We start from the raw sequence: 13,489 nt of genomic DNA, 5'->3' as shown, positions 1-13,489 counted from the left end.
GCATCCCAGGAATGAAGCCTATTTGATTATGGTGGACTCAGTTTTTGATTCAGTTTGCAAGTATTTTGCTGAGGATTTTTGCATCAATGTTCATCAAGGATATTGGCCTGAAGTTTTCTTTTTTGTTGTTGTATCTCTGCCAGTTTTGGTATAAGGATGATGCTGGCCTCATAGAATGAGTTAAGGAAGAGTCCCTTCTCCTCGATTTTTTGCAATAGTTTTAGTAGAAATGGTACTAATTCTTCTTTGTACATCTGGCAGAATTCAGCTATGAACCCACCCAGTCCTCAGCTTTTTTTGGTTTGTAGGCTATTTATTACTGATTCAGTATCAGAGCTCATTATCGGTTTGTTCAGGGAAGAAATTTCTTCCTGGCTCAGTCTTGGGAGAATATATGTGTCCAGATATTTATCCATCTCTTCTAGGTTTTCTAGTTTGTGTGCATAGAGGTGTTCATAATAGTTTCTCATGGTTATTTTTATTTCTGTGGGATCCGTGGTAACATCTATTTTGTTGATTCTAATCGTGTTTATTTGGATCTTCTCTTGTTTTTTATTAGTCTAGCTAGATGCCTATCTCATTAATTTTTTCAAAAACCCAACTCCTTGATTTGTTGATCTTATGAATAGTATTTCATGTCTTGATTTCCTTCAGTTCAGCTCTGATTTTGATTATTTTTTGACTACTGCTAGCTTTGGGGTTGGTTTGCTCTTGCTTCTCTAATTCTTTCAGTTGTGATGTTAGGTTGTTAATTTGGGATCTTTCTAACTATTTGGTGTGGGCATTTAGTGCTATAAATTTTCCTCTTAATACTGCCTTAGTTGTGTCCCAGATATTCTGGTATGTTTTATCTTTTTTCTCATTAGTTTTGAAGAACTTCTTGATTTCTGCCCTCATGTCATTATTCACTCAAAAGTCACTCAGGAGCAGGTTATTTAATTTCCATGTAATTGCATGATTTTCATTAATTTTTTACTCTTGACTTCTATTTTTGTTGTGCTGTGGTCCAAGAGTGTGTTTGCAGAATTAATTTATTACTTTATAATTTTTTAACCAGCAAATAGACAAATGGCATTCTGACTAAAATTTCTATCTTCCTAGAAGCCAGAGAATGAATTAAGTTACATTTCAAAGTTACCTTCCAGGGTCATTAAAGCTATCCTTCATCTGCTTCCAATCAGACTACAGTAGATCTAAAGAGCAGGACTGTGGATATTATATTCACTGCTACATCCTCAACTCACGATAGGTATTCAGTAAATACTTGTTCTTGAAAATTTACTTTGTCTCCTCTGTGATAATTCCTCTTTTGTGGAGTCAACAAACCTTATCTAGATTTTCTGATTATTTTAATAAAAGAACTTTTCAGTGTCAGTGGACAACAAGAAACAGAAGACTAAACTATCAAGATGGAGAAAACATTTTTAATCCCATCTACTAATGGAAACTACATGTAGTTTATCCAGAGCATCCCCTGTAAGCATACCAGACCACTTCATGTAAGTAAATATTACCAAAGAAAACCTGAGCAGGGACAGAATGCCTTAAGATAATGATTTCTCAACCTGGGGAGTTGGAAGGTAGGGGAGGATTCTCAGTATACTGGCTAGAAGATAATGGATATGAAATAAGAAAACTGTATTATTTTATGCAAATTCAAATTCAGAAAATGAAATAAAGACAAATTATAGACAACAAATCTTGCAAATTCTTGGCTGAGGTTAAAAGATTGGGAAAAAAGTTGGTGATGCGTATGAGTCAATCTGTGAATATGTTTAAGAAACTTGCACATTTTTAACATATGAATATGTTGCTACCTTAAAACTTAAGTGGGACCTGAAAGATAAAGTGAGGAATAGAAATGACGAATTAATTAATATTTGTTAGTCATGTGTCAGGTGTTGGGATTTTGCTCTACTGACTTCACCAAATGTTGGGTAGTCTCCTTTACACAGCCAGATGCACATCAACTTCTGATACTGTATCTATACACTTTCATTTCCCAAGAGACTCAACACCAGAATGCTCCAGCTAAATGCACTTGCTTTATTTCTGGCTAAGGCATCTCTTGAGCTGGTTTTCTACCATAATGACCCCGATTTCACTATTCAGAAACGTGCAGAATGTCCTTGACTTTCTTCCATAAAGTCGGATCCTCTGTTTTCTCTCCTATGGGTTCCAACACAGTCCTATTGAGCCCCCTGAGGCGAATTTCACACCCTGTTCCAACTGCCTCGCGTGCTCTTCTCCTTCAGGCCAAATGCCTGACACTTGTTCTCTCACTTCATTCAGGTCTCTGCTCAAGTGTAACCTCATTAGAGATATCATCCCTGATCACCTTGCCTAAAATAACACCTCTTCACTCTCTGGGTCCAATCAGCCCTCCAATAACACCTTACTCTATTCATTACTCTATATTTTTCCTTATATAGCATGTATCACCACCTGACATCCTATTGTATTATGTTATGATGTGTGTGTGAATGTGTATGTGTGTATGTGTATATATGTATGTTTCTGGTCTACTAACTAGTAATTACATCCGTGAAGGTAGAAACTTTATTTTATTCTTATTATATCCACAACAGTTCTAAGCACATAGCAGACACAAAATAAATATTGATTAAATGGGTGAATAAATGAATCTTATTTTACCAGTTGAATATCAAGATATAAAAGAGAAAACGTACAGTTTTGCTACTACTTGCAAAATCACTACTAGTAGGATGATGACCTTATTATATGTCTTTGAAGCCTTATCTCTAATTTTGTAGAAAACAGAACTATGTCTACCAAAATAAACATAATTTCTGAATCATTAGAAATGTTTGTCAGAGCAATCAAAACATGGAAAACTATGCAAAAGATAGAGTCAGATGACTGATATTTTAGGTATGTTCATATATATATGTTCATATATATATGAGTATCTGCTGGTAATATAAAACTATGAAAAATTATGATTCCTGACCTGTAAAAAGGGAACATATTCATGCTAATTTCATGGGTCTGCCAAGCCAAGAAATCAATTTTCGCTTTGCTGACTACAGAAAAACATTGAAGTGCCATTTTGGTGGCAAGAATGAACAACAACAACATTCATTCTTTGGTATTTTTCCTTTTTCATCATTTATAGTTGTCAGAGCAGTGATCCTAGCATTGTTCCACATAGTCAAATCACACTCAGCTTCGTAATTCTGTAGCTTCTTTCAGATGATAAGAAGAAGAAATTTTAGCAGTTTTCATTATAATGTACATTCTGAATTCTGCATCGTTTACGCTCACACACAGGGATTCTAAACACAATTTATTATTGTTCAGACCAATATCCAGGGAAGAGAACTCCCTCGATGTTCACAATTCATGCATCTTTATTCTTCATTTAAATAAGCACAATCAACAACTCCTCTGATGAGGAAATGCCGGGGCAGAAGCACTTCAGTTTCCTAAAAGAAGAAGTCTCTAAAATCCTGGACATACCATATTTTAGATGTCTTACCCAAAAGTCCCACAGAAAAAAGAGTTGTGTATGAAAATAATATTATTGGCCGGGCGCAGTAGCTCGCATCTGTAATCCCAGCACTGTTCCAATCTATAATCCCAGCACTGCTCGAATCTATAATCCTAGCACTTTGGGAGGCCAAGGTGGGCAGATCACCCGAGGTCAGGAGTTCGAGACCAGCCTGGCCAACGTGGTGAAACCCCCGTCTCCACCAAGAAATACAAAAATTAGCCAGGCATGATGGCGCGTGCCTGTAATCCCAGCTACTTGGGAGGCTGAGGCAGAAGAATTGCTTGAACCTGGCAGGCAGAGGTTGCAGTGGGCCAAGATCACGCCACTGTACTCCAGCCTGGGTGACACAGCAAGAGTCTATCTCAAAAAAAAAAAAAAAAAAGAAAGAAAGAAAAAAGAAAGAAAGAAAGAAAGAAAGAAAGAAAGAAAGAAAGAAAGAAAGAAAGAAAGAAAGAAAGGGAAAATGATATTATTAACAGTTCACAAGGTACTAAGTATCTTGATAATAGAGAGAAATCTCCTGTCACCTTGGTACTGGCTGACATGTGGACTCTGACAGAAGAGTGGGTATCTGTGCCATAGATGCTTCAGTGATGTCATCGCAGGCATAGTTTTAGTCTCACCTGACACAAAAGGTGGTTATAGTTTTAAATAATAATCATGAAGGCAAGTAATTTACATTTCAGTCTAATAAAAGCACTAAGACCTTCCTTAGCCAAGCAGCTGAAATCCTGCTAATGAGATTCATCACTGGCCTGCTTAATTACCTCATACATCTTTATCTGCTGATTCCAGCTCTCTTCACATGCAGAACTACACATCATTCTTATAAATTATGTGAATCTCTTCAGAGTGAAACATTTCCGAGCAAAGCACTACAAGTTTAGGTAATGTAGCAGAATGATCTCTGCTACAAGAGACTCGACTACTAAGTATATTCCTGGACAAGTTATTTTTCAATTAATGTTTCATGAGTAAATCTATTGGAAGCACTGTGGTAGTTAGCCTTGGAGAATAGAAAGATGACTCTAATGATAGTTTGGACCTCCAAGTCAAGGGTATGGGTACATCACAGTGTATGTATATTTCTACAATCTCATAGAAAAAAATAGGATATGGCCACATAGAATTATAATATTACTGTATTTACTGCCACAGTAAGATGCATTTTTAAGAGTTAAGAATCTCTCCATCTCTTACTATAGCCTCTAAAAGTCTAAAACATCTATTCTTTGAATATTTCATATCACTGACCCATAAAACTCCCTTGGCCTGATACTTTGGTGGTGCTGACTGGAGAAAGAGCTAGATTTTTAACAATCACTATTATTTGTTTTATATTTATTTGTCTCCTTGGGTTTGTACATCATTATCAATTTGCTTTTGAATTTTAACAATATATTTCATTTAACCCAATATATCTAAAATACTACAATTTCAACATGTAATCGAAATTTAAAATTTGTAATGAGACATTTTCCATTCTTAGTAAATAATGTCTGCTAAATCCAGTGCACGTTTTACACTTACAGTACATCTTAATTCAGACTCGACACATTTCAAGTGCTCACTAGCCCCACATGGCTACGGACTACCATATCAAACAGAGCAGTTCTAGATCTTACCTCCACGGACTTTTCAGACCTAATGATTCTCACACTATCTTGTTCTGTAGTGACTGTGCTGCAAATACCTTGTCTAGATTCTGACATGATTTCCCATTTCTAAGCTACTGTTCACATCAAACTTTAAACTCCTAAATCGCTGATTCCAGAAATGGACACTTTGCTTGGCTCTCTCAATACTTGTTTCCTGTCTGACTATCATTGTCCTGCTGCTACATATCTGGCATGACATCAAGTAATTATTTAGACTTTTCTCATTAGAAGAGAGTTCTATTTTATAGAAAAGGTATCATTGAGTGCAAGAACATGCTGAATTCTCTGTGGATTCTTTAGATTTACCTACAGGGAGCTTAACTATTGGGAATATAAGACTATTCTCTGGTTCCCAGATCCACTCATGGCTACTTACTGCTTGCTGATGTAGTATACAAAAGAAAATAGCTTTTAAACATCAGAAGCTAAATATCATCTTGGTCTTTCTCTTTAAATTTGTTCATTGAAAAATTCCTAATTTGTTCCCACAGGCCAATGAATGATTCGATGTTTCAAGTAGAATGGGGTCAATGTTATGTGCTCAGAAAGGCAGAAGGAAAAAAAGTATATAAATAATTTTCAAAATATCCCCAACTCTCTCACTCCCAGTTAACTTGGAAACCTTGATAGTCTTTTAACTTTTCTATTTTACCTCTGAGGCCAAACCTCTGTGATTACAAGTGTGTGCTCACAGGCCAACTTTAACCTTGAAGATGTGTTTTGTTGGCTCACACAGTGTTTAAAATTCATCTGAACCTACATTTAGAAATTGGGAGCTTAGCCTGGGCACAGTGGCTCACACCTGTAGTCCCAGCACTTTGGGAGGCTAAGGCGGGTGGATCCTTTGAGGTCAGGAGTTGAGATCCTTTGAGACCAGCTTGGCCAATGTAGTGAGACCCCGTCTCTAATAAAAATACAAAAATTAGCCAGTGGCGGCACACGCCTGTAATCCCAGCTACTCAGGAGGCTGAGGTAGGAGAATCAGTTGAACCTGGCAGGAGGAGGCTGCAGTGAGCCAAGATCGCACCACCATACTCCAGCTTGGGCAATAGAGTGAGACTCCGTCTCGAAAGAAAGAAAGAAACTAGGGGCTTTCATGTAAACATTCAGCTTTCTAGCTTCCTTTAAAATGTTGGAAGACTCATTCACACTAAGCAATCCTCCCACATGGTACTTTTAGGCAGAGTTGGACTTGAGAGGGGCCACACTTTCTAGTTTGATGTATCAATTTTTGTTTTCCAAGAAGCACATTTGTTTCAACTAAAGACTGAAATTTATTGGAATAAAGCCATGTGACAATTATTTTAATAAGCGTTTTACCACAAATAGAACAAAATATATGAAACATAAATCCTCATTTTAATATAAAATGGGCACCTATATCATCACAACTCAAACTATAATGTATTGCCAGCACCAAGGATCCCTCCATTTGTCCATTCCCAATCAGAACCTCTATCTTCCCTAGGGAAATGACCACTCTTATAACCCTTGAGATTTTTTTTTGTTCATCTTGCTTTCCTTTTTAGACCTATGGCTATATATGCATGCTTAAACAATAAAGTTTAGTTTCACCCAATTATAAACAATATAAATGGAATCATGCTATATGTTTTATGCTATTTATTTTATTCAAAATTATGTTCATAAAATTCATCAGTGTTGTTGCCAGTAGCTATCATATGTACAATTTCAATGCTGTATTCTACTCCTTTGAGTGAATATGCTGAAATTTATTTATCAATTATATTCTTCATGGTCATTTGGATTGGTTCTAGCTTTGGGATAAAGCTGATACAAACAATGATGTTACAAACAATGCTGAAGGGGACACTCTTATACATGGATCTTGACACGGATACTCACAAGCAGCTCTAAAATATATTCCCAGGAGTAGAATTGTTAGGTCAAAGGGAGGCTCATTAGAGACTCAGCACCCAACGTTTTTACTGGCAGCTTGTCAATGGGCATGCTTTGCCTGGAATATGCAAACATTCTAGACTCCAGGAGGAAAACAAGTGTTAAGTATAAACCAAATTGTTTGCACAAAGAGTTTAGGCATAGTTAGCCACTCTTATCCATTAAAGTGGTGGAAACCCTCCCAAAATTCAAGTTCTCAGACACCAGCCAAGGCCAACCTTTCTAAACAGTCCTATCAAAGGCTAGCACTCGGCCTGCTGTGTGTTTTAACTCTTCTCTGTACATGCCCCAATACCAGACTCACTCAATTACTATTGCTTTGTAATTAGCCTTTATATCTGGAGTTTAAAATACTCCAGCTTTGACTTTCTTTAAAATTGACTTGGTTATTCTTTGCCTCTGGAATTTTCACATAATTTTAGCATCAGCTAATCAGTTTACACATCCAATCATTGATAGGATTTTGATTGGGATTACATTGAATTATACATCATTTAGGGTATGTATCTTTACATCTTTACAATATGCAAAGAACTGACATCTTTACAGTATGCAAAGTTCAATTCTTGAAGAAGAATTATGTCACCATTTACTTAGGTCTTTAAAATCCCTCCATTTTAAAAAATGTTTTCCATGCAGCATTTTATATCTATGAAAAGATATAAATTACTTGATAATTTTTAACGCTCTTGTGTCATTTTTTAACTATTTGTTTTTAGCTCATACAAATAAATTAATTTTTGTATCCATCAAACTTGCTAAACTCTTATTAATTTTAAGAATGTATGTGTACACTCTTCCAGGTGAAATAAGAAGCAGCATAGCATAGTTAGGAGCATAGATTCTGGAACCAAAGCACCAGCTCCACTACTTACCAGTGTGTGACCTCAGGTAAGCTGCAATCTCTTTATCTTTCTGTTCTTTACCTGGAAAATAGAAATAACAATTATACCTTCCTCAGGGGTTGGTATGAGGATTCACTGAGATTATGTAATAGAAGCACCTAGCACAATCTCTGGCATGTACTAAGCATTAAATAATGGTTCTTATTACCATCATCATTATCATCACTATATATACACATGATCATCATATTTAGCCCCATAGACATTACTATTTTTGTTTATAAAGTCAGTGCCCCATTAGATTTAGTGACATATTTACCTGTTTCTTTTCATTCTTTTCTGCATCCCAGCTCTCCCCTCTGGAATCTCTGTCCTTCCATCTCACGTACATCTTTAGAAATTTCTCTAGTGACAGACTATATATTTTTATTTTAAAATGTTTTTATTTCACCATCTCTTTTACAAAATACTTCCACTGGGTATAGACATTCAGAGCTGGCAGTTATTTGCTTCTCTGTGCATTGAGGTTATCGATCTACTGCCTCCTAGCTTCCAGTTTCTATTGTGCTGTCAAGAAGTTGACTGTCAGTCTAAACCTTAATCCACTAAACAGAATCATTTTTTTCTCTAAATCATATTTTTTCTGTAGCTTTATTACAATGTGTAGTTCATTGTATTTACCCTACTCATGATTTGTTGTGCTTAAGCCTATTGATTGCCTGTAATCCCAGCACAATGGGAGGCCAAGGCAGGCAGATCACTTGAGGCCAGGAGTTCGAGACCAGCCTGGCCAACATGGTGAGACCCTGTCTCTGCTAAAAATACAAAAATTAGCTAGGCATGGTGGTACATACCTGTAATTCCAGCTACTCAGGGGGCTGAGGCAGGAGAATCACTTGAACCCAGGAGCAGAGGTTGCAGTGAGCCGAGATTTCACCACTGCACTCTGGCCTGGGCGACAGAGTGAGACGCTTTTAAAAAAAAAACAAAAAAAACAACTTGTTGATTGTTGGCTTTCATTATTTCTCAAAAATTTGCTCTGAATATCCTCCTACCTATTATTTCTCTCCACTCTTTCTGAAATGCTGAGTTAAGTTCGTGTTAGTCCTTGCGATCTTATCTAGTATTGTTTCTTCACCTATTTTCCTCTCATCTTTTTTACTTTCTGATTCATTCTGGATAGCTTCTTTTTTTTTTTTTTTTTTTTTTTTTTTTTGCCTTATCTGTCTGTACTTAAATTTTCTCCAGGTTTGACTAACTTGTTCTATTTGATTCATTTTCAAATCTGCTAGATCACATTTGACAGATTTCTGTCCCCTGAATCCAGTTTCATTTTGCCTTTTATTTAAATAGTAAATAGTGTTGTTTTATAGACTGTCTTAATTACAATATCTATAGATTTGCAGGATTTCTTTTGATTATAGTGTCTGCTGGTTCTAATCTGTAATACTTTGTTTCTTTGTGTTGTCTTTGATTGCATGCTGTATATTATTATATGCTGTATGTAATACCCTAAAAAGGCTGGGCATGGTGGCTCACACCTGTAATCCCAGCGCTTTGGGAGGCCAAGGCTGGTAGATCACCTGAGGTCAGGAGTTCAAAACCAGCCTGGCCAATATGGCAAAACCTTGTCTCTACTAAAAAATACAAAAAATTAGCCGGGCGTGGTAGCAGCGCCTGTATTCCCAGCTACTCAGGAGGCTGAGGCAGGGAGAATTGCTTGAACCTGGGAGGCGGAGGATGCAGTGAGCCGAGATTGCACCACTGCACTTCAGCCTGGGTGACAGAGTGAGACTCCATCTCAAAATAACTAAATAAATAAAGCATTATTTGTAGAAATAACCTGAAGCCTGGAATGAAAATATATTTCTCCAGAGAAGATCTTATAGTGTCCTTGGAGCATATTAGTCTGGTACCATTTTAAATTACATTTGTGGCTTGACATATTTTGGACCTCCCAGGTGATACAATTTGGGGGCTGCCCAGCTTCTTGAGTGCTAGTATACTACTAGTTCCTTTTTGCCCTGAGAGTATGGCTCCTTGGGTTCACAATTTAAAGTGAGGGCAGTCACTTATTAGACATCCTACTTTGAGCAATTATCGGGCTTTGATTTCTGTTAGCTTTTCCTGGGAAGCTGTCAAAGTCGGTATTCAAATTGACAACAATGGGCAAAACCCTGAGGACAAAGTAGCATCTCTACTCCCCTTATCTGACTTCCCAAATCCTCTTCAACCTTGGCCTGTTATCTTTTTACTATTTTGTCAGATTTTTAGTGCTTTTCAATAATATAGTAGGCTGGATGCTGTGGCTTATGCCTGTAATCCCAACACTTGAGGAGGCCAAGGCAGGAGGATTGCTTGAAGCCAGGAGTTCAAGAAGAGCCTGGGCAACATAGGGTGAGACCCCATCTCCACACAAAAAAATTCTGAAAAGTAGCCAGGTGTGGTGGTGCACACTTATAGTCCTAGCTTCTGGGGAGGGTGAGGTGAAAGAATGACTTAAGCCCAGGAGTTTGAGGCTGCAGTGAGCTGTGATCACACCACTACTCTTCAGTGTGGTTAACAGAGCAAGACCTTGTCTCAAAAAAAGAAAAGAGAAAGAATATCATTTACATATTTCATCCAGCATTTTTAATAGTTTACAGCAGGCAAGTTTGGTGAACTAACCTAAGCCACTATGGAAAAGGAAGTCCCATTATGTACTTTATATTCTCTTTCATATTTTTTCTTTTGTTATTTCTCTAAGTGTGTTCCAAAGAATGTCTCACTTACTGATGTTTGCAAAGAGCCAACCAGCTTTGATTGCTTTTTCTGTTTGTTTTCTATTGTATTCTTTTTTATAATCAATGCTTTCCTTGCATGTTTTAATTACTTTTCTTGATTCTAATTAGAATACTCAGCTATTCCATTTTTCTTATTTTCAAGTAATTGCATATAAAGTTATAGACATTTCTCTGAATACATTTTTGTCATGTTTTCTAGATGGTTTGTAATATCAGTCTTTACATCCCCTTTAAACAACAATTTATTTAGAAAAGTGTTTCACTTTTTTTAAGTTGAATACATTTTATCCTATATTTTTATTATTAATCTGTTTACATTGTTATGAGTTCGGAGAATGTAGGCTTTAATTATTTTTATTGAAATTTCTTTATGAAACAATATATGATCAAATATATTTGTGTTCCATAGGTATTTGCAAATAATATTCATTCTCCGTTCAAGACAAAATTCTTCATTAGATATTAATTCAAATTTTTTAATTGGTTATTTAAATCCCCTATATTTTTAATTTTCTCAATTTGACTATTTCTGAGAACAGAGTTGGGGTAGGCAGAATAATGGTCCTCCAAAGACGTCCACATCTTAACCCCTGAAAACTGTAAATGTGTACTTTACATGGCAAAGAAGAATTAGGTTTCAGTTGGAATTAAGATTGCAAAAAGGCTGACCTTAAAGTAGGGAGATTGGCCGGGCTCACGCCTGTTATCCCAGCACTTTGGGAGGCTGAGGTGAGTGATCACTTGAGCCCAGGAGTTCCAGACCAACCAGGACAACTTAATGAGACTCTGTCTCTACAAAAAATAAAAAAATCAGCCAGGTGTGGTGGTGCATACCTGTACTCCCAGCTACTCAGGTGGCTGTGATGAGAGGATTGCTTGGGCCTGGGAAGTCAAGGCTGCAATAAGCTACGGTCACTGCCACTGCACTCCAGTCTAGGCAACAGAGCAAGACTCTGTCTCAAAAAAAAAAAAAAAAAAAAAAAAGGAGTTTATCCTGGATTATCTGGATAGTCCCAATGTAATCACAAAGGCTCTGAAAAGTAGATGATGGAAAAAGTGGACCATAAGTCAAGAAATGTGGGAAGCTGCTAGAAGCTGGGAAGGGCAAGGAAACAGCACTATTGAAGATACTGTCAACAATATACCATCATTTTTACTTTCCCTCAGAGCCTCCGAAAATGAATACAGCCCTGAGGACACCTCACTTTTAGCCCAGTGAGACCCATTTTAGACTTCTAGAGAATCAGATAGTAAATTTGTGATGTTGTAAGCCACTAAATTTGTGATAATTTGTTACAACAATGATGAAAACTAACATACAAGGCTTTTTTAAATCTCTGTATTAACATTTTTGCTCTATAATTTTTGCATAAAGATACAAACACCTCATACTGTATTATAATTAACATAATGGCATGATGCCATGCAATCCTTTCCACCTTGAGTGTTTTTTCTAATTTTAATATTACTGCAACTTTATTATCATTTTGCTGTTTTATTGTTACCTGTTTTTATTTTCAAACTTCCTGCTCATTTGTTTGTTAACTCTATTTGACCATTTCTGTGATGTAATCATCGTTGTTCATTGTAATGTCTAAGTTGTGCCTTATTCGTGCCATTTTGTTTCATGTTCTGATTGTTTATGTTTTGCTCTCTTTTTTCTTTCATGTTGGATTAATCAGGACTTTGGGATGAGGTGGGGGCTATTCATTGGTTCTTTGTTTTCTCTAATTATTCATTCTATTTCTGGCAATTTCCCTTTTTTACTTCTTTTTTTGTTTCTTCCTTTCTCTCTCTTTATCAAAAGACATTAATGAGCAGGTTTTGAGGGGAAAAAATCACGGGGTTTTGACTTTTTTCTCTCCTGAACACTTTAATAATGTTTTTATATTATTTTTATAACACAAATTCCCTTTTTTCAATTTATTTTTACGTTTCCTGGATTTTTCTGGATTTCTGCCTCAAGGAATTCTCCCAAAGAGTATTTAGATGGTAAACTTTCTGAGACTAACAAGTCTGAAAATGTCTTTATTTTACTTTCACACTTGAACACCAATTTTCTGTATAAAGGTATTGGCTAAAACAATAGTACTGTCTCAAATTTTGAGGGTATCACTGCCTTATCCTCATGCATCTGGTGTTATTAATGATCAGTGTGATTTAGTCTGATATTTTTATGACAGGTACTTTGCATTTTATTTCTTGTCGCTCTTGCTATTTCTTTATCTTTGGCATTGAGACATGTCACCATGCTGTTTACAGGCATAGATGTGCTGTCCTCACCCCTTACCACCCTGAATCCTTCTACCCACCAGTCTGAGGATCTCTTCAATCTAAAGATCAGAGTCATTATTCTGTTTCCTCGATTATTTGTTCATCTTCCCCTCGCTGTTCTTTCTCAATACCTCCATAAAACCATACGTTTCTCTAGATTTACCTCCATGACACTTATCTTTGCTCTCATGTGTTTGCCTTGGATTTTTGCATTCAGCTCTGGATGTAGCACTCTGAACCATCACCCAGTCCAGTAATGCAGTCTTCAGTAATGTCCACTCTGCTATTTAGCTCAGTTATTTCTTTCTCGTTTTTATCAAAAAGTTTTTAACTTCCAATTGCTTCTTTCTCATAATATACTTTTTTTAATGGGCAAAGTATGCTTCAAATCTCTAGGATACTTATTTTGTTTATTCTAAAACTTTCTCTTTTCCCTGTATTAACTCTCTTCCCTTGGGGCATTTCTTTTCCTGTTTCTTGAATCTGAGCCTCTCC

Source organism: Hylobates moloch, unplaced genomic scaffold, assembly GCF_009828535.3.
Source record: "Hylobates moloch isolate HMO894 unplaced genomic scaffold, HMol_V3 SCAFFOLD_13, whole genome shotgun sequence".
Classification (NCBI taxonomy): Eukaryota; Metazoa; Chordata; class Mammalia; order Primates; family Hylobatidae; genus Hylobates; species Hylobates moloch.
This window is presented reverse-complemented; position numbering follows the sequence as displayed.